Source organism: Euphorbia lathyris, chromosome 3 (genome assembly GCF_963576675.1).
Source record: "Euphorbia lathyris chromosome 3, ddEupLath1.1, whole genome shotgun sequence".
Classification (NCBI taxonomy): Eukaryota; Viridiplantae; Streptophyta; class Magnoliopsida; order Malpighiales; family Euphorbiaceae; genus Euphorbia; species Euphorbia lathyris.
In genome coordinates this window covers 55,453,338-55,475,375 of record NC_088912.1, presented here as the reverse complement: position 1 = coordinate 55,475,375, position 22,038 = coordinate 55,453,338, and positions in this window count along the sequence as shown.

Genomic DNA, 22,038 nt, shown 5'->3' with positions numbered 1-22,038 from the left:
GCCTTCTCGTATGACGTTGTGTATCCTCCTCATCCATATCTAGCTGCCTAGCTGCTGACGAGATAGATTTCCCCGCTACACTCTCCATCTCCATCTACACATATTGACTATATTATTTAACTAAAATTAACAAAATAAAAATTTAACTAAACTAAATTAAACAAAATAAATTAACAGTATAGAAATTTAGTTAAACTAAATTAAACAAAATAAAATTTACAACAACTAAATTAAACAAAATAAAATTCACAACAACTAAATTTAACTAAAATTAACAAAATAAAATTTACAACATAAAAATTTAACTAAACTAAATTAAACAAAATAAAATTTACAACAACTAAATTTACCTATAGTTAACAAAATAAAATTTACAACATAAAAATTAACAAAACTAAATTAAAAATAAAATTTTCAACAAATAAATTTAACTATAATTAACAAAATAAAATTTACAATATAAAAATTAACAAAAATAAAAATTATAATCAAATTAATAAAATAAAAATAACAAAAATTAAATTAACTTAAAAAAAGAATTCGCCACACGGGTGTGAGGCCATCACGCCTCACCACAGGTGACGACGTATGAACATCACGTCGTCGCCTGTGGTGAGGCGTGATGCTATCACGCCGTCGCCTCTGGTGCGGCGTGATGGCCTCACGTCCCACCTCACGATTCCAAAATCTCCAATAATCTAAATTTGATTCAAGAAACATCAAAAAATCAACAAAATCAAACATAATTCTGTACCATTAGTCCTGTTGGGATAAGCATATATTCACAACATATATATTTATCCGAATAAGTAAACGGGTTTACGAGTTACCTCTTGTAGCGCAGATCCTGTTCTTGATTTGCAGCGGAAGGATTTCGGATCAATCACCCGATCTAGTATCACCGGTCAAGCCTTCAACCACGCCAATAGAATTGGGAGAGGAAGACAATTGGTTCACGAACTAAAGCGACGATGAATCCCAAAAATAGAGAGAGGGGCGGCGGCTTAGGGAAAAAGGGGAGAGAAAAAATTCTCTAGAGATCCTGTATCTCAAAACCTAATTTCTGACTCTCTTCTAATTCTCTTAGAATTATGATAGATTAGGGTTTCTATTTATACTGAATAAATAGATCACCTAACCATAATTCTTATTGGATTTGGGCCCGTTCCATTTCGGGCGGGCCTAATTGGATCCATATCCAATTAATTCCAACATCTCCCACTCGCACGCAATGGAACTTATTCCAAACTTTCTCAATCTCGGCCTCTATCATACTCTTGCAAATAGTTCGTGCGACTGGCATACTATTGAGAGCTCTAGTGCTATATACTCGTTAGAACATATAGCTGCTCGATTTTCATGTAACAAACTTGGAACTATGTACTCGTTAAAGATATATAGATCTTAGATTTGAACATGGATCGTCGGTGGTGTATGCTGTTATCCTAGACTCCATATCATATCCACTGTAGTCTTCGGATCTCTACAGTACATCTATTTTTCACAAATATGCATATATGCATAAGTGTCCGGACGGTGAAGAATAGAAACACTTAGATATGATTCAAATGGATGTCTTTCCCTCTTAACATTATTCTGTCCATTATAATTTGATTCGCTTATCCAGTCAGGGTCTTTTTGGTTGGTATTATCTCATCAACCTTGAGGTATCCCTTTCCAAGGTAGCTTCTTAGAATAAGTCTATGGTCTATAAGGATAAACAATAGTCAAGAAGCGCATCTTCATGATGTGAGTCTCACATTAGGAAAAGGCGAGATCAATCTACTTTTCCATCTCGTGGTCGCTAAAGCACACATGGTATGGGTCATGTGTTATGGTGTTCAATTCTTTTCTGAAGAAGAGCATGTTATTAACACCATACAGAAGCATAGGTCTAGATGTGCCTGAACATCTAACTTTAGTTCATCACTTATGATGATCACTTCTGGCTATGACAGAAGGCTATAAGTTATCGCAAACTTGCCCTTTTAGATTACTTGTTAATCTTTTTCATGTATTTGTAACACATGTTATCTTGCACCGTAATGGAAACACTTTTCCATGTCTATAGCAAGACGGCTTCTATCATTGAACAAGCTCTCGAAATTGCTCAAAGACATCCTCATCCTTCATTTATCATCACATTGACGAAATGGGGGAAACTGCTCATGTGAGTGAGCTACATTCTGTCTAAACGTGCATTTTGAGTTCATAACAGCAAATATTTACAATTAAATACTCGCACTCGTGTATTGATGAAAATTCATAAAACCTTTATTAATAATTCATGTCTTACAAATAAAACAATGAAGAATGAGAAGTATACTTAGATCCTAAACAATCATTGGGATCTAACATGTTTAACATAAACATCTCTCTTGACTGGTTTGGTGAGGGGATCTGCCACCATGTCATGAGTAGATATATACTTCACATTAACTTCTTTGCGTGCAATTAAGTCCCTGACAAAATGATACTTAATCTCTATGTGCTTTGATTTGCTGTGGAACCTCTGGTCCTTAGCGAAAGCTATAGCAGATTGACTGTCACTGTTAACTATGACTTAGGTTTGACAATTGGTTACATTCAAGTTGTTTAGGAACCGATTCAGCCAAACAGCCTCTTGAACTGCTGATGAATACGATACGTATTCAGCTTCCATGGTGGACAGGGCTACACAAGTTTGTTTCTTGCTACTCCAGGAAATCGCGCCATTTCCTAGCAAGAACACATAGCCTGACGTGGACTTTCTTTCGTCCAAGTCTCCTGCCCAATCAACATCCGTGTATCCTCTCAGATTTAGGTCTTTACCTTGATAGCATAGAGAATAATCTGTTGTTCCTTTGAGGTACCTCAGTATCCTCTTCACAGCTGCCCAATGTGCTAGTCCTGGGTTGGACTGATATCTACTCACCATCCCAACGGCATGACAGATATCAGGTCTTGTACACAACATGGCGTACATTAGACTACCTACGGCACTTGCATATGGAACTTTTTCCATCCTTTTCTTTTCGTTTGGATTCTTTGGACACATTTTGGTACTTAGGGTGATGTCCTTAGTCATCGGGCTATCTACAGGCCTACTTCCACGCATACTGAAACGATCAATGACTTTGTTAACATAAGTCTCTTGAGACAGTGCTAATAGTTTCTTTGATCGATCCCTTGAAATCTTAACCCCAAGTATGTATGCGGCTTCGCCCATATCTTTCATTTCAAAACTTGAGTTTAGCCAAGCTTTGATTTGGTTTACAAATTCTATGTCATTTCCTGCTATCAGTATGTCATTTACATACAGAGATAAAATGACAAAATTTCTACCCGTCTGTTTCGTGTAGACACAATGGTCCTCTTCAAGCATCTTGAAGCCATTCGAAATCATTTGATTGTGAAAACGAAGGTATCATTGCCTAGAGGACTGTTTAAGGCCATAAATTGACTTTTTCAATTTGCAGACCTTATGCTCGGAGCCTTTTACCACGAAGCCCTCTGGATGTGACATATAGATCTCTTCACTCAATTCTCCATTGAGAAAAGCAGTCTTAACATCCATCTGATGTAGCTCTAGGTCTAAACTTGCTACAATAGCTAAGATTAGTCTAATAGATGTAAACCTTACAACAGGTGAGAATGTCTCCTCGAAGTCTATTCCTTCCTGTTGTGTATAGCCTTTAGCGACAAGGCGAGCTTTGTACCTTTCGATACTATTGTTAGCCCTTCGCTTCACTTTGAGAACCCATCTGCTCCCAACAGCTTTTCTACCCTTTGGCAGATCAACCAGTTCCCAAACATGGTTGGATCTCATAGAATCTAGTTCCTCTTGCATTGCTATAGTCCATTTGTCTTTTTCCGGAGAAGTGAAAGCTTCTTTAGCATTTCTAGGTTCCGCGTCATCATTTGGAGTTACTAAAAGAGCTGTGCCTTTGATACCAAATCGTCGACTATCAACTCTTTGCCTTTTAGTATGGCGTGGTTCCGAGTTTTGATAAACTTCCCTCATGTGAGAGTAGACAAAGATGTAATTGAGAAAGCGCAAGAAGGTGGTGTTGGAAATCGTGCAAAAAGGATTTCAAAGTTGCATGTATATCTACAGTCTCTTTTTTTGCTTGAGTCTGAGCATTTACTAAAGAATATGCTTGGTTCGAGGAGAATGTTGGTGGAATATGCTTTCTGTAGTGAAGACCCACAGTAAGATTTTAATTGAATGTTGTTTGTGTTAATTTGAATTTTCTTTAAGATATTGTTTTTATTTTATTCTGTTTGCTTTTTTTGAAGTGAGTTGTTGTATAGTGATTGTTTGTCCACAATCAATAGAGAGGAGATTATGACCTTGTCAGGAAACAATCATTTGGTTAGTAATGTTGTTGATGCATGGTCTCGAATATTGAATTGTCAAAGGAAGAGCAATGGTCAAACTGCTGTGCATAGATTCTTCTTCTCTGCTGTACCATTTGTATGTGTTTTTACTTTTTGATATTTTTTTTTGTTAAAAATAAATTGGATTATATTAATATGAATGTTGTATTTTTGTATAGGCGATACTATGTACTGATAAGGGAGTTCTTGGAACTACTAAGTACATCGAAAGACACAATGCTTTTTTTACAGGCTTAGTTATGAACTTCGTGAGGCTAAAATAGATAGTTTACAAAGTTATCACTTGGTAATTATATTAAAAGTAAATTGTGTTTTACTGTAATTTTTGTTTGAAATTATTATGATTGCTAATGGTTTATCTTTTTAGGTGTTCTTTCCGGTTGTTTATGCTGCACATTTCTATCTTTTTGTTATCAACCATTTTACTGGAAAGATAGACGTTATTGACAACAAGGCTCTTGAGAAAGGTGTACAAGTTTATAGTAAATATAAAGGTTTTTCAAAGGCTTTGGTAATATTACTCAACTGTTTTTTAGTTTTGTTATTGTGTTCTATATATTTATTGTCATGTTTGGAAAAACTAACTGTATGTTCTGAATAGTTGATGATATGTTTTAATATTGATAAGATGTTGTTTTATGTTTTCCAGGTGAAAGCATATTCACTTTATATTAAAAGAGAAAGCCCTGAGTGTTTGAATGATATCAGTGCTTATAGTGCAAGACATTTGAAGTTGAAGTGGAAATACACAACCAACAATGATGATTGTGGTGTTTTCCTTATGAAGCATATGGAATTATATTTTGGACAAGATGTTAATCAATGGGATATTGGAGTTGGAGATAACAATGTGAGTTTTTTTTTAAATCTTTTTTATGATAGGCTGATGTTATTATTTTGAGAATGTTAGTAATATTGATTTTGTAATATTACAGGTTGATCAGTTGAAGAATTTTAGAGTTGAGTACTGTTGGAGGATTTTGTCAGATTCTGGAAACAAAGAAGTTGCTGATGTTAATGAGAAGGCATTAAAATGGAAGAATGAACAAATAAAATAATTTTATATTGTGTAATTGCTGTAAATATTTCTAACATTGTATTTTAGAATTTTAGAATATTTTTTGTATAAGTATTATTAGTTCAGTTAGTTATAATTTGTAATATATATGGGATAGTTATTGTAATTTTTATAAAATATATTGTAGAAGTTTCTGTTGGAAAACACTATGCCATTTTCCCTTCCACATGACACAAGATACATGACAGACATTTGTTTTCGTGTCGTCTGAATATGTTTCGTGACAGTATTTTAATTCTATGTCATAGGAAGGCGAAATAAAAAATGCGCTCGCGTCTCAGATGACGTTACGATTACAGTATGCTGTCATCCAAAAGAACACGATTTTGATGGAAAAGTCACTTAAGCATCAGACGACACTTCGAATAAATGACTGTCATTGTTGTACGAAAATAAAAAAGCGACAACCAAAACTTAGAAAAGCGGGGGAGCAAAAACTCTAACTTTTAGTTTGCGCGCTTAAAAAAAGAACGGGGTATATAAGGCCAATTTAGCCTAAACCCAGTCTTTCGATCTCCACCTCTGCAAAAGCCCTAAACACAATTCATCTTCTCCTGCTTGGTTTATCTCTCTCAATCGGGTGAATCGTCTTCTAACTCGTTAATTCTTCATCTCGGTAAGGTTCGTTTTAGGGTTTATTTAACACATTACGCTATGTTTATGACGATTGTTCTTGAAATTATTAGACTATCTGCATGTTAGTTTTGACTTAATCTACTGCATATTTTTTCTATAATTCGAAGTTTGTTTGCTTAAAATTAGGTATTGACATTCTGAAATAAGGGTTTTATGTGGTTTTAGTATATTTAGTTATTTTTTGTGTTTATTTGGTTTTTTGGCAATGCTGTTCTATTTGGATGATTCTTTCATGTACTTTTGATGTTGGGTTTACTTTGGATGGTTCTTTCATGTACTTTTGATGTTGGGTTTACTTTGGATGATTCTTTCATGTACTTTTGATATTGTGTTTACTTTGGAGATGATTCTTTAATGTACTTTTGATGCTGGGTTTATAGTCTTGCAGATACATTTTCATATACATTTTGGGTTTCTCTGCTGTTTTATGTTTGTCAATGTATGTGTTTATTGTTAATTATTAGTTAGAATACAACTGATTATAGATTATGTTTGTTCAAGATGGATAAATCATGGATGGTGGCTGATAGGAGATCACTACAGTTTAGAATAATAGGCTTACAAGAGTTTCTGAAGTTTGCAACTGCTAATGCTACAAACTCAAACTATATTTTCTGTCCTTGTGTCAAATGTTGTAACCTCAGAGGTGGCAGTATTGACTTTATTAAGGATCATTTAATCTGTAATGGAATTATAAAAACATATACAACTTGGGTATGGCATGGTGAGTGTTCTATTGCAGACTCAAATCATATAGGTGAAAGTTTTGAAACAGTTGAAATGAACCATGACTTAGGGAGAGACTTAGAAGAAGATGGGTGCTCAGTAGAGTCAGATGAATTTATGCATTTCGTTCATGATGGAGACAAGCCTTTGTATCCTGGTTGTACTAAATCCACCAAGATGAATGGTTTACTACAAACCTTTAATCTGAAAGCTAAACATGGTCTGACCGAGTCTTGTTATTCTGACATTTTATTGTTGTTTCACACCCTACTTCCTGATGGCAATGAAATGCCAATGTCTGCCAATGAAGCCAAAAAAACTCTTCATGCTTTAGGGATGAAATATGAGAAGATTGATGCATGTCCAAATGACTGCATTTTGTATAGAGATGTTAATGAGGGTGCTACTCGATGTCCATCATGTAATGTCTCTAGGTGGAAACTAGCTAGGGATAATACAGAGAAGGTAGGGGTATCTGCTAAGACTTTATGGTATTTTCCACCAATCCCAAGGTTTAGAAGAATGTTTCAGTCCACAGTTACCGCTAAGGAACTTACTTGGCACTCGACTGGTAGGAAAAAGGATGGATTGATGAGACATCCAGCTGATTCCCCAACTTGGCAAATGATTGACACTAAGTGACCAGATTTTGGTAGTGAACCTAGGAACCTTAGGATAGGACTATCTTCAGATGGTTTTAACCCATTGGGCAATCTTAGCAGCACCTACTCGTGTTGGCCAGTCATAATGGTTGTTTATAACCTTCCGCCATGGCTATGTATGAAACGAAAGTACATGATGTTAACTTTGTTAATTTCCGGACCTAAGCAGCCTGGAAATGATATTGATGTGTACTTGCAGCCTTTAATATATGACCTAAAAGTCTTGTGGGATGATGGAATTGATCGGGTGTATGATGCAGTGAGAGGAGAATACTTTAGGTTGAGAGGGGTCTTGTTGTGGACTATTAACGATTTTCCCGCTTATGGGAACTTATCAGGGAGCATTGTTAAAGGGTACAATGCATGTCCTATATGTATTGACCAGACCAAACCGATAAGATTGAAGTATTCTAAAAAGATGGCTTATATAAGGACTCGTAGGTGGACTGCAAGAAACCATCCTTATAGGAAGCAAGCTTCTGCTTTTGATAATACTGTAGAAAATGATGATCCTCCTAAACCATTAACTGGGGAGGAGTTATATGAAAGAGTTCAATGCTTGCCCAAAGCTAATGGGAAGGGTGAGAAATCTGTTCCGTATAAGGGTGACCTTGAGTCTAGACCATGTTGGAAGAAGAAGTTTGTATTCTACGAACTAGAATATTGGAAATTCCTTCCAGTCAGGCATAATCTAGATGTAATGCATATTGAAAAGAATTATTGTGAGTCTATTCTTGGGACACTATTGAACATACCGGGTAAAACAAAGGATGGAGTTGCAGCTAGAAATGATATGATTGATATGGGGATCCATACTGACTTGAAACCCACATCTGGTGAGAAGAGAGACAAGTTGTCTATGAGTCAGATCAACTTGTATACGGAAGAACGAAAGATTGTCTGCAATTCATTTTTCAATATGAAGACTCCATCTTGCTTTTCATCTAACGTACGGAACCTTGTTTCGTTAAAAGATTCCAGAATAGGTAATTTAAAGTCTCATGATTGCCATGTTATAATGCAATTGCTAATGCCCATTGCATTGTGTTCAGTGTTGGACAAACCTGTTAGAATTGCCATCATTCGATTCTGCTTATTCTTTAAATCTGTTTGCACTAAAGTAATCGACATATCAGTCCTTCACAAAATCCAAAGTGAGCTTGTCAATACCCTCTGTTTACTTGAAAAGTTTTTCCCACCCTCTTTCTTTGACATAATGATTCACTTAACCCTACACCTTGTAAGAGAAGTCGAGTTGTGCGGTCCAGTATTTTATAGATGGATGTATCCCTTTGAGAGGTATATGAAAGTGTTTAAAGGAATGGTTCATAATCGACAATTTCCTGAGGGTTGCATTGCGGAGTACTACATTATTGAAGAAGCCGTAGAATTTGTTCAAGAGCATATGAGTAATGGAGATGTTGCAACTGTGGGGCTTCCTAGAAGGAACGTGAAGGGACTAGTAAATGGATGCAAGTCTTTATCTGCCCCTACAATTGTACAGGTGGACTCAGAACAACTGCATAAGGCTCATTTAATAGTTTTGCAAAACTGTGAAGATGTACAACCTTATTTTCTGTAAGTACTATCGTGTATACCTTGTGATTTTGCTTTATTTTTTTTTTTTTTTTGTAGAATAAGTAATTATTGCTTATCTATGAAATATGTATGAATTGCAGGGAGCATATGAAGTTCTTAGAGTTGAGTTATCCCGGCCAAAAAAAGAATCCTAAGTGGATGAGAGATAGACAAAACAAGACATTTCCCGATTGGCTTAAAAACAGGGTAATTTTTACATGAATTTATTTGTCAGGGTAATTATGCATATCTGGTTGAAGTAATGGGTTGTTGTGTACTAACTATAAATGATTCCATTTGTCAGGTTTCAAATGAAATAAGAGTTGACAAGTCTACCGTTTCAGAGACCTTGATGTGGCTTGCTTTTGGACCGAATAGTCACGTTCCTACATATCAGGGTTATCATGTCAACGGCATTGATTTCAACACAAAAGCACGGGACGTTACCAGATCAGTTCAAAACAGTGGTGTCTTCTTAGTTGCTGATGCTATGCAGTTTGCAAGGGCGAAGGATAAAAGGCCTAAGACTATGGACATGAATTTTTATGGCCGTATCAGTGAGATTTGGAAAGTGGACTACTACCACTTTAGGATTCCAGTATTCCTGTGTGATTGGGTTGAGTCAGCTAAAGGGGTGAAAGTAGACGATCTGGGCTTTACTTTGGTCAAACTAGATAGAATAGGTCATTTGAACGATCCATTCGTGCTAGCTACCCATGTAAAGCAAATATTTTACATTGAGGACCCCTTGGATCCTGAATGGTCGGTTGTCGTGACGTGCCTAGATAAATATTTCAAATGTGATGACGAAGATGAAGCTGATGTGGTTGATGATGATTATTATGATGATGATAATAGCAGGATATTGAATGAACATCCACTGAATGTGCCTACCTTCGATGATGTTGACACCGGTTGTACAGTTTCATATGCTAGACCAGGAGAATAAGCAATCTGGATTGATAAGTGAAATTATGATGAAATTGTTTGTTTGCTTGTTCTTATACAATGTATGTCAATCTGGATTTACTTGTACACTTTGGAATAATTAATGTTTGATGAAATCAATGTGATTTGCTTGAGTTATTGTGTGTGAACTTGCTTTGGTTATAATGTGATTGATTGTGAGTTATTGTGCATACTCCTAATGTCATGTACCTACAAGTTTCCTTCATCTATGTTTTCATTGATGCAACTTCAGGAATATCATCATGGCACCCAGCTCTAATACGAGAGGAGCACCAGAAAAAACGCATGCACGACAACTTGCAAAAAAAATAAAGCAAGCTGCTAAGAAGTCATTGGAATGCAAGAGAAAACTTAAAGAGTCACCCAACAATGACGAGACAGCGATCACAACCCTCAGTAAACGTCAACCGAGTTCACCTCCCTCTGAATCGCCACCTGTTGTCGACGAACCTGAAATCACAAATGTGACTGATGGGTTAAAACTGCTAAAACGTGAGACCGTGACTATGGCGTGGCTGACCCAAGCCATGATTCGGATGAAGAAGATGCACATTAAGTATAATTGCCATGGAGATCCTATTGGCAAGGAGTTTGGGTGGATGCAATCTTATATAGGAGTGTTGGCACGCACGAGGATATCCATCGCGTACAAAGACTGGAGACAAGTGCCAGCTGATGCAAAGGAACAGCTTTGGGAATCTGTTACGGTATACACATATTTGTATGTTGTTCTTTAGATGTTATTTGTGTGCTGTTCTTTAGACGTTATTTGTATGTTTTTCTTTAGACTGTACTTGTATACTGTTCTTTAGTCTTTGTTTGTGCTATCACCGAGTCAAAAGAAGGAAGTCCTGGTATCTGCTGCAACCAAATGGAGGAACTTCAAGTCTTTACTTACGTCCAAGTATATCATGCCCCACAAGGATGATGTTGAAGTCTTGCAAAAGGTTCATGATGACTACCAATTCATGAATAAGGACGACTGGCATCAGTTTGTATATGATCGGCTTACAAATCAGCACATGGTTTGCCATTTGATTTACGTAAATGTTGTACTCTTAATTTGTTAGTTTGTATGTGTCGTGCTAACAAATACACATATATATGGCTTTATTGTTTAGGAAATCCGCCAAGTGCAGATATGCAAACGGCAAAAGAACAAGTACAACCACCGGATGTCTCGCAAGGGGTACAGAGGAATCCGGGTTGAAATGGTATGGTCGTTTATTGTCTATTTTCATACTTCAGATTTGCATGATTTTTGATATTATTCATACTATGTGGCAGACCTCGGAGCTATCAAAAGAGGAAGTGGAAAAAATCAGCAGGCACACATATTGGATAAAGGGAAGACAAGACAAACTAGGAAATTTTAAGGACACCGAAGTAGAGGAGGCGGTTAAAAGAATTATAAGTAGCATTTATTCAAATACACAATGTGATTGATAAAACGCATATGTATAACTGATTTATATATGTTTATTTCCATAGTTGAAACTGGAAAAGGAGGAGGCTGAAGGTGTGTTTAAAGCCAAAGGTAATAATGATGTGCTAACTGAGGTATTAGGGAATCCAGAACATAGTGGCAGGGTTAAAGGAGTGGGTGCTGTGAAGCCGGTAGTATTCTTCAAGCTACCGGTTCAGAAGAGGGGAAGAAAGAAGCGAGCTGAGGAGTTGCAAGCATTGCTTGAAACAGAAAGGGCAAAGTGGGAGGAAAAGTCAACAAGGAAACATGAAGAAGAATTGAAGAAGATACATGAGATGTATCAAGATGAGTTAAAGAAGTCTGAAGCGAAAATGGTCCAAAAACTAGATCGAATGGAGAAACTTGTTTCCAAGGGGGTTACGACTGAGGAATCCCCAGCAGCTGCACCAACAACTTACAATGGAAAATCAGGAGAAGGTAGTTGTAATCGAGATGATATCGATAGAGAGGAGATATTAGGGAAATATGAAGCTGTGGCGAAGAAGAAGTTGGTATTAGAGGTCTCTAATACCATAGAAGAGGAAGTTGTTGGTGAAGGCCCAGGATATGAGATTCCAACGATCTCAGAGGTAAACGGTTATTATGATTGTCATCTTGTTGAATTTATCACTTATATATACTTAGTTAATTAGTTGTATTTGAAATTGTTGAATCAGGACAATGAACTTGACATTGAGGTTGCACTATCAGTGGAAGAGAGTGGGAAGATTGTTGCCCATGGCAGATTGATACAATAAGACATTGACCAAGAAGAGCAGACAATCCATGGGCGACCACTGGGAAAGGACAATTATAGAGTGGAGATTGTGTCATTTGATGATGGAGATGCATGTCTGCCATACCCGATAAAAGGTGAAATGGAAGTTGTTAGGGAGGCAATGGGGTCTATTGTAGCATGGCCAAAGGTGTTATGTAGTGTCAAATCTGTTGAGGTAATATTCATTTATTTCTTATGTATTATGTGTTTCGATTATTTCTTTGGTTGTATAATGCATGTTTAATTATTGCAATCAGGAGGCAAACAAGGCAGCAAAAGTTTTTGTGAAGGCCTTGAAAAAAGTTAGTAGTGAGGCTGAGGCGATTGATTTCGTTAAGTTGACAACAAATTTACCACGGCCATTGCAGAAGTTGTGCAATTGGGCGAGAACCAATATGATGGATGGAATCAAATGTATAACCAAAACTTTTGGACCTGAGTTGTTCGGAGCAGAACGAAAGCAATTATTGATGCCTAGCGATTTATATGCAATGGTACACTGTCATGAGATGACCGCAGGCACAATTACATTTTACATGAGGTACATGAATGCAATACACAAATTTATTAATTTGGATATCCATTTCATCAACACTTATACATGTATTTGCCCAGTCATCTATACCATGTATTGAAAAAAGCACGAATGGAAGAAAGGGTGTTATTTGTTGATCCATGTACCACTTTTGCTCTTGGAACTAAGAAAACTCCAACGGACCGCTCGAAGGAGTTGATGGATCGGTTCAAACAGGGTGGTGCTAATTCTATATTCCTTATTCCTTACAAGTCAGGTAACTATGAATCTTTTGTACTGTGTGTTTATCAGTTGATTAACTGACATTGATACAGCTGAAAGGGATAATGTTTGCAGATCACATTGGACTCTCACTGTCGTTGACATTGAGAAGAAAAAATCATATTGGTTAGATCCATTGAAAAGGAGATTGCCAAATTCCACAAAATGGACGGATGTTGTGAGCAAGTAAGTTACCAAATGCCTCTAATGTGTACGCCATTCAAATAGTTACTCACATAAGCTATCATGTTGTTACGCTTGTTGTAGTACGATGAAGTTCTATTATGCTCAGAAAGACCCAAAGAAGGTGACGAAGACCAATCTGAAGATGACACCGCTTCTAGTGAGTTTTACAGTTACACAAGCAAGTGTATATTGTCTTTTTTGGGGTCTAACCATTATATTTCGTTCCACAGGGGATACCTGAGCAACGAGATGATAAAACATGTGGTTTTTGGATAATGTTGTATATGCGGGAGATCGTCATGGATAAGGAATTAAACTTTGTTGCAAAGGTAGCATAATTCATTACCATAATATTATGTTCATATATATGCAGTTGTTATCAGTGATATAGAGCAAATTCCTAATAGTAAAGCATTTATGTTTTGTAGTGGATAAACAAGTGTGGATTGACTTACAACCATTCGGATTTGGATCATCTCCGCACAGAATGGGCAGATCATGTGCTTTACTTGAAGTGATTGTGTATGTAATCCTGTTTTCATACAATATGATAATCAGTTTGTGGTACACTGTTGTTGTGCATATTTTGGATCTTTTTTTGTTGTACAATGATATCCCACTGGTTCTGTGTATATATTGTGCACAACTGGTGTACATGTTATGTAAATAATGGATAGTTAAGTTATATATATGAAGTTTATAGCTTGGTTGTAATTGGAGTATTAGTATCATGTAATTTCAATTGCAGTATGTACAGGTGCATTAAAGGGTTACAGGTTATGCGACACAGTATGGATAAAAAATCTAGTGTCTAATACATTAATGAATGAGCGCAAAATTAAAAAAATTGTCATATTATGATGCGTGACATGATACCATGTTAATGAAATACTGTCATGACTAAAACGCTAAGATGACATTAATAAAAAAAAGAGGATTGTCGTCTTACAATTAACGTAGTCAAATTTCATTGACTTTTATGACATTTGATTAAATGAAAAATATCATGTGAAATCCACGCACAAGACAAAAAAATTAAAGGCAACGTCAACTGAAACATCTTTGAACGACAGCAACAAAGAGGAAAACTATCGTATGACAAGAAAAAGGTCTATGGTTTTACATACTACAATGACGGTTTATATAAAAAAGTTGTCATTAGAAATTATCCAATACTACGGTTTTGACAAAGTCGAACGTCGTTGTAACATGGAAAAGATGACAGACGCTTAGGAAGCGCGTGTCGTATGTCGCGTCGAAAGATGACAGAACTCGACCGTCTTCTGATGCCTTATCAGACGGCATCGAGCCCTGTGACAGATTTATATTGTGCGGGACGACGGTTTTGAACCGTCGTCTGAAGAGGGTTTCGGCGTAGTGAAAGTTTGTGTTTTATTTTTGAACATGTTATATATGTTAGTACATAAGACATATTATTTAGAACATAAGACATATTATTTGGAACATAAAACATATTTTTTGGAACATACACGATTTTGATAACAGCAATGAAGTGTTTGAAACACATATTTTGAATTAGATTGGATGAAATAGAGGTTTCTTTTTATGGATGTCATATCTCAGTGTTGAGAATGAATGATATAATGAGAACCAAATGATAGCAGTAAAATTGATTAGGTTGATAATTATGAAGATTGGAGTGGAAAGGTGTGTAGTTTAGAGGCTTGTTTAACAAAATATGTGTAATCATATGGAAATTCATCAGAATAGCATGCGAAGCTTGAAGTTAAATTTTACTGCTATACATGTTTAGATCCACTATAAACATGTTAGATCCACTTTGTCATCAAGATTTATGATACATGGCATAATTATCATATTTATAATACTTAAAATATGATAATTATGGCACACGTCATAAATTGGATGGAATATAGATAAAAAGATAGAGGAACATGAAATAATTATTATACTTATAATACTTTGAAATATGAGAATTATGTCATTGAATGAAATACGGGTAAAAAGATAGAGAAATAAAAAATAACAAATTTTCAGCTTCTTACATAGGAAAAAAAATAATTCTGTGACAATATATTGTATATTGGAAAGATTAAATCGTATGTTCTAAAACATGTATCATATGTTCTAAACAATATATGAGATTAGTTGTTCTCTTTTTCTGGACAGTTTCTGCTATCATGGTTAGCAAGCTGTTTACAGACTCTGCATATTTTTTCTGGTTTTCTTCAACAACTTTCTCTCTTTCACTCTTCAATCTTTTATCACTGTTTCCTTTTGGAATATGTACACATGTACCTTTGTTCTTTAATATTTTTGGTGCTTTGACATTAATTTCAGTTGGTACACTAGTTCCAATCAACATTTCAATGTCTTGATTTTTTTTAAGAGTTATGTTTTTCTCAGTGTCTTTTTGAGTGATGTTAGCTTCTAAATCCATTCTGATTCCTTGAAACTTCTTCACAAGATCTTTTATATTTTCCTCATTACCTTGAGCTAAATAGACACCAACATTAATCTCTGACCATAGTTGATTCAGCAATGTTTTCTTATCAATTGTAGCAGCACATTCTTCCATAAGATTTCCTTGCAGATTGATATTTTTTTTGACTTGTTGCTAATGTAGTCCATCTGTTAAGCACATACCTGTTAGGAATTGATTCAAGCATTTTTGCCTTCCAAACCCACACCATGTGTCTACATGGTAAGCCTGTCTTTCAAACTTCTTGCACGAACATTTTATTTCGTCTTCAATGCTGCTGTACATACCTGAAAGTTTTTTGATGTCCTTTTCTCTTTGATAGTGTAAATTTCGAAAGGAGGTTGTTTATAGAATCCGTCTATTCCACACAAAAAAAGAACCACTATAAACCTCTTCCTGAAACTCATAATAGTTGTATAAACATCAGCTCCATGTGTTTCAATACCCATTTGTGTTTTACATACAGGTCTTTTATATTTGGTATCATTGTCATTGTGAGCTTGGTTATGCCTTTGTGCATCCATTGCACTATCAAATCTCAAATAAAATTCTACGAGACTTAAATGAGAATTTGTAAAAGTAGTGAAAAAGTTGTTCTCACTCTCTGACCTTGATGTAGTTCTCATAATTCCTCCTAGAAATAAGTCCCTGAAATACGCTGGAATCCACATTTTTTTGATTTCAAATATTTGACATAGTCATTCATGTTTTTCCAAATTAAACTCTGAAATGACTGCTTTCCATTTTTCATCAAATTCTTCAGGTTCAATCTCAACACTCCAGACAATTGGTTGAATCTTTTTTAAGAAATTGGTTTCTTGCATAATTGCACGACCTATTAAAAAAACCAGTAAGTGTCTTCATAATATACAAATATTTTTAACATGCCAATAATATATTGGAACATACAATGTAATACCTGATCAAAACATATAGTAGAATAGTCAAGCAATAAAAATTTTAATTGTAAACAAAGCTTTAGAAGGCTTACCTAATTTATCATTCATCTTTTTCATAATGTGCCACATGCAGAATCTATGTTCTGTTTTTTGGAAAACATTTTTTATTGCAATCTTCATTGCTGGATCTTGATCAGTTATTAAGCACGTAGGTTCATTGCTTCCCATTGCGTTAAGAAACGTTTTGAAAACTCACTCAAATGATGCAATATCTTCTTTAGCAATGAAACAAACAGCGAACGTAACACATTTTTTGTCGTGGTCTACTCCAATAAAGGGGCCAAAGATCATGTTATATCTGTGGAAATAATATACAAATATTTGTAAATAAGAAAACTTATTAAGAATATAAGAATAAGATTTTAGAACATGCCAATAAGATATTGAAATACATTAATAAATATTTAGAACATTGCAATACGAAATTGGTACATATAATATAATACCTGTTTGTTTGGTATGTTGTGTCAAAAGATACCATATCACCAAATAGAGCATAATTCTTTCTACAAATGGGGTCTGCCCATAAAGCTCTGCAGAGATGATCGGCTTCATCCATATCAAAGTCGAAAAAAAATGCAGACCATAGAAGTTTTTTCTTGTTGAAAATGTCAATAAACATTTGGGCATCTAACTCATAAATGTAAGCCTTTAAATCTCTATGGAAGTTTTTGAAATCCTGCTTAGATGCACCTACATTGTTGTATCCTCCAACCTTTTCTTTTATTTGTCTGTATGTTCTTACGGGTCCAACATTCATCTACACAAAACACATGAACAGATTTTATAAGGAAAGTAAATACAATTTGAAAACATTGTAGATGTTATATTCTATGTTTCACTATGTACTGTTAGGAAAGTAAATTTAGAATATGACTCACCTTAGAATTATCAATAATCAGCTTCTTGTGTAGTATTGTCAGTTTTCTTCCCTGTTTTTGAAATTTCATACAGCGTGGACTGTAAAGTGGGTGTGTATGTTCCTCTTTTAAACGATAGACAATATATTTTCCATCATTGCAGTACTTTAAAACAATTTGTGCTTGGCATCCAACACGTGTGATTAATCTTCTTCTCGGTTTTTGTCCTTCAGTATCTTCAACATTTTTTTTCTGCTTATGGCCTGCTTTATTGCACAAACAGTATTGAAAAATCACAACATTTGTGTTCTTTCTTTTTTTAACTGTAGATTTTCTAATATTAAATCATGCTTCAGTGGCATATGCTTTGTAAAATTCAATACCCTCATCAATAGTATTAAATTTTGTTCCTACAGTAGGTATTTTTTCCGGAGAGCAACATGGCTTCCATTCTTTTGTTCCTCCAGGAGTCAGCACAATTTCTACTTGTGGAGTGTAGGATATAATTGCATTAGAAGAATCATTTGGCTACTCTTCATTCGACACTGCATTTAAGTGCAATTTTTGAACATATGTGATAATATATAGCACATACGAACAATTGTTTAGAACATGAGGTACAGTTTGAAAAACGTAGTGAACTCTATATTTCAATATACTCAATTTTATTTTTTCAACAATTTTTACAACTAATTATAAATAAAAAACGAATAATATGTATTATTATTTACAGAACACATGAACAATTATTTAGAACAAGCTTTTTTAGATTATGAAGAACCTTAATTGCGAATGTACCTCTTTCAATAGTTGAAGACAGAGAAATTTCATGGTGATCATCATTCTCCTGTAGATCATTGTCTATTATTTCATGCAATTCCATTGTTTCGGAATAGAATCTGAATGATTTCCAATCTGTTTCAGATTTAAGCAATTTCTGAATAATTATAAACATAAAAAAACAGAACACAATTTAATATTCATTTATAGTTGTTGAAGATAAAATTACATGATTGATGCTATTGAGATCAGTTTATTTTGAATCTTTTTCTTTGACTGTAGATCGTTTTTTCTTAATCTGATTTGCGATTTCAGATTATTTTTGGAAGGTTGAATGACGGAACGATGGGGAAGGAGGTCGATCTAATTAATGGAAACGATGATGAGGAAGATGTGAGGTTGAATGACAGAACGATGATGAAGAACGATGATGGAGAAGATGTGAGGGATTTGAGCGGTTTTTTTATCGTGATTTTGCTGTGAGTGATTTGCGCGATTTGTTCATTGGAATAGCATGTGGTTTTAGAATGGAGATAAACGGTGTAGTTTTAGGTGGTTCTCACCTATCAAAGTGTCCTCACCTAAGGGATGGTTCTCACTTGATCCCTCCCATATATATATATATATATATATATATATATATATATATATTACTATATAGAGACATAGTTTTTAAATACATGACATGAAAAGTATATAACAAATAACGTTTTGGAGGTTATTCCTATTTATAACTGGCCCAAGTTAGGGCCGAGTTTTTTTATAACAAAATAGAGGTTATTCCTATGTAGAGTATTCCTATATAGAGGTTTTACTGTAGCATGCATTAGTTTACATTTTCATTAAGTTTACATTAAGACTAATTATATAAATGTTATGTGACATTAGGAGAACAATGTTTAATTTAACGCACATCTAATCGTATAGAATAGATCAAATCGAGTACGACGATAAACATATTGCTTATATGAATGTATTGTGTCTTTTGACTTGTTGAGTGTGAGATGTGGTTGAATCTGATGTGAATGATGTGAATAATGTTTGAGTGTTTGTGATACGTTATGATAGATACGAAAGTTATATAATTGAGTAAGTTGCGGTGTTATGAATACAAATGTGGCATGTTGAGTATTATGCACATACATTGAACTCAATAATGATTGGATAAGAAATGAATATGAGCTTGCTTAGATGGATATGTGAAACGGACCTAGTTGAGAGTATTATCCGAATATTGTGAACCGAAAGCACATGTGTTGAGTTATATACGTAGCGAACTACGTGAGTTGAGTTTAACTCCTCCGTAGCACAGATGATTGTATTCCGAATTTAGTGAGTCGGGATACAAATTAGACCCAATGACCATTTTACATATATTATCTAATTATAGCACAATTCATACTTACTGAAACAATCATTACTGTAATAAGTGAAATAAACGACTATCTTTCTACTGAATAAGCTAACTTAGTAATAATGATATATTTTACTGTGTTCTTTATTTATATTTATATATATATGGATTATTTCTCAATGGGTAATACCCATTGATGGGTATTTTTGAAAAATGTATAAATTTATTATGATGATTAATAATACCAAATTACAAAATATATTGCTATAAATACAATATTGAAACATGTGCATTATATATCCTTCCAATATAAAAAATTAAATACACCCCAAAAATTAATTAAGAAAGTTGATTTAACTTTACAATGAAAATCTATCCAAATAGAATTTTTTTTTATTGCGACTAAAGCATCGAAATCCTATATTAACTAACAATATATTAACATCGAAATCCTATTATCATTTGACTCTATTAAATCTTTAGGATTATGTTGGTTTCAGTGACATAATTAATTACTCAATTTCAAACATTAATTACCATTATATTCTTTCTTTCTTTTTATTTAAGATTTTCTATTTGTATTAATCTAAATAACATATATTATTTGTATTTCTTTTTTTTTCTTAAATTTAAAATTGTATTTATTTAATTATAAAATATAATATTAGTAATCAAGTACAATTTTATTCCTACGTTTTAATGATGTTTAATTATAAAATACAATATTACTCTAATATTCGATAGTCAAAAGCAATTTTATCCCTAAAATAATCATTTTTTATTCAATTTCAAACATCATTAAAATACACATATATTATACTCATGTTTTACACAAGTTGCATATCAATTGGTTTTAAAAGAAAATTTTGCATATTTTTTTATTAGGGTAATTAATTTATTAGTCTATATATTTTGACAAAACACACTGTTTAGTCCCTGTATTTTCAAAAACACATGGTAAGGTCTCTAACCTTTTTCTCAGTGAACTATTTAGTCCTTCCGTCTGTTTGTTAGATTTTTTACCGTTTATGACTTCGGAAATGACTAAATTACCCTTTACTATTTACCTTCAAACTTTAGAAGAGGAAATCCAATTTAGAAGAAGAAGCTATTTGTATGGAGAACAAGAAAAAGAACAGACCTAATGTTTACGAATTTGAACGATTAAGAAGAAAATCAAGAAGAAGAACACTCAAAGTTGATTTCAGATGCATTAGAGTTTAAAGGAAAGGAAAATAAAGGAAAAGAAGAACGCAAATCCAAATTGACTAACAAAATCTTCATGAGAGTCTAACGACATGGACTAAACAGTTCACCGAAAAAAACGTTAGGGACTAAACAGTTCATCGAAAAAAAGGTTAGAGACTTTATTATGTGTTTTTGAAAATACAGGGACTAAACAGTGTGTTTTGTCAAAATATAGGGACTAATAAATTAATTACCCTTTTTATTAATTTGGTCGGCTCGGGCAGCTTGATGGTCGGTTTAATAAAAGCTCGATTCGATTTGGTTCGATTTATAAACAAATCGCTCGCAAATACGGTTTAGAGGCTCGATTCATAAATGAACTGAGCTTGAGCATGACTCCACTCGAAAGCTCGTGAGCATGCTCGTGAACAAGTTCATAACCAAGCTCGATTATAATGTTCACGAACAACATTGATTTAGGTTTTTTTCTGAATTATCATCAGATCACTTCATATCTTCATCACATTCACTTCTCCTTCTTCCATACCTCTTTTCATTTCCGCCTCCTTCACCTCACAGTTTTTTTATTTAATGACTAAAAGGAGGTTTTTAATGTTTATTCGTGTAAAAATTGTATTATTTCATTTACTAAACATGTTATTATTTTATTTGATATTATTTCATTAGTGAACAAAAGAAACGAGCTGCTCACAATCAAGCTTGTGAATAAAATAAATGAGCAGCTCACAGGCTAAGCTCATGAATAAGATAAATGAGCTGGCTCATGACCAGCTCGTGAATAAACGAGTTAGCTCAAGTTTGCTCGTGGGAAGCTCATTAACATTATAATGAGCCGAGTTTGCGCATGTCAAAGATCATCTCGGCTCGATTACAACCTTAATTGTAACTGAGCCGAGCTTCGATCTGTTGAAACTCGACTCATTAGAAAATTGCTCAAGCTCGGCTTGTTTATAAATAGAGCCGAATATGATCGAGTTTTTATCAAAACAATATATGACTTGTTCATGGTCCGGATCGAGCGGGCTTTTATCTAAAAATGCTCAGTCCAATCTGCTATTAATTTAGGCGGGTTCGGGCTTAAAAATCAAATCTCAATCCCAGTCCCAGTCCATATAAGCCTACCTAAATATATATGTATAATTTTTAATAATAAAAAAA